Below are 1,664 nucleotides of genomic sequence, written 5' to 3'. Positions count from 1 at the left end.
AATAAATAGGGGCCGGAGTGATAGTACAACAGGTAGCGCATTTGCCTTGCACGCGGCCGACCAGGGTTCAATCCTCAGCATCCCATATGGTCCCCCAAGCACTGCCAGGAGTAATTCCTGAGCATCACTGGGTGTGACCCAAAAAGAAAAAAAAAACAACACCTAAATAAAATGCTAACATTTTGATCTTGAGTAGACCTTAGGCTTCTGAGGGGCCTTGATGTTATTTATTTAATATCTTTATTTTTTAATTGAATGACCGTGAGATACACAGTTACAACTTTGTTCATGATTAGGTTTCTCTTACAAAATGTTCCAACACCTGCCCCTTCACCAGTGTACATTTCTTACCACCAGTGTCCCCAGTTATCCTCCTGATCCCCACCCCCACCCCATATTACTTATTTTAACTCTGGGGCGACACCAGGAATCCAGATTGCCTACGTGCAAGGCAAGTGCCCCACGCATTATATTATCTCTCGTGCCTAGCTTAATGTTATTCTTTGCATGACTTTTTTTTTTTAATCTTGATTTTTTTTTTTCAATGATTGAAACAAAACATTTCAAACTGCAGCTTCTGGGAGAACCATTTGTTCTTTCCAGTCTTGTATCTCTCCAAGAACTTGACCTTTCTCCGGGCCTTGCGTATAAGAGCAGTCTTCTGGAGACATCCTTGTTGGGGACGGTTTTGTCCCAGGGGATGTCCATGGAGTACGTTATGAGCATGAGGTGGTTATAGTCATAAACTTTTGCAAAAGACTTGATCTTTGACCATTTGGCAGTTTTCTTCTTGCCAGTGGCAGCTGTCACTTTGTGGGGAATAATGGGAAATCCCAGCCACCAGGGCATGGCTGTAGGGGCTGTCCAAGGTGCCACCATCAGTATTCTTTACCATGACCGCTTTGTGTCCTGAGTAGCACTAGGCCAGGACCAGCACCACCCTCACAGATTTCATGAACTTGCCTGTTTCGACAGCAGCTGCTCGGGCCTACAAGCAGAAAGCTCTTTGCACCACTTTTATTCCTGTGAAGTGTGTGGTGCTCAGGGAGATTGTTGAAGAAGATTGTTGAGGATGAAGAACATGGAGTCCCTGCAGCCCCTCCATCCCCACACCGTCATGCACCTTGTCCTGGACAGTGGCTCTCTACCCACACTGCCCATTCCTATCACCTAAGGGAGAAAAGACAGCCCTACCCTAACCCAGTTTAATCTGCATCTGGGGATTTGGGGGCATGGTGTACTGGGAATCATTTTTAGAACTCCCATGGTATGAGCTGGAGAGATAGTCCAGGTGTTTGCTCTGCATCCCTGCATGCCTGTTAGATCCTGGGCCCTGAGTGGTCCCCCAAGCACTTCCGGGAGTGACCCCCCCAGGGTAGAACTAGAGTAGCCCTCAAGTGCGTCTGGCATGGTACTAAACCAAACAAACATACAAAACCCCAAAAGACAAACTCCCTAGGTATCTCTAAAGCACCACAGCGGCTGAGAATCAGGGCTGCAAGCTGGAGGATAGAGGAAGGGCTTTAGTGTAAGACATTTGCATATTCAGATCTCTGAATGGCTAGCTCTGCAGGGAATGAGTGAGGCTGAGTACCAGGTGGTGGATGTTGCCACCTGTGCTGATGCAGGTGAGCAGGACTCAAGTAAGTCCTAACCCTCTAGCT

At 47.3% G+C, this 1,664-nt stretch overlaps 1 pseudogene; it reads right to left on the bottom strand.

The window, feature by feature from the left end:
• Positions 1-541: 541 nt before the first annotated feature.
• On the bottom strand, positions 542-958 carry LOC101551545 (60S ribosomal protein L27-like; annotated as a pseudogene).
• Between the last annotated feature and the right edge of the window lie 706 nt (positions 959-1,664).

Source organism: Sorex araneus, chromosome 5 (genome assembly GCF_027595985.1).
Source record: "Sorex araneus isolate mSorAra2 chromosome 5, mSorAra2.pri, whole genome shotgun sequence".
Lineage (NCBI taxonomy): Eukaryota > Metazoa > Chordata > Mammalia > Eulipotyphla > Soricidae > Sorex > Sorex araneus.
Note: the sequence above shows the minus strand (reverse complement) of the source record. Positions and strands in the feature narration are given on the sequence as shown.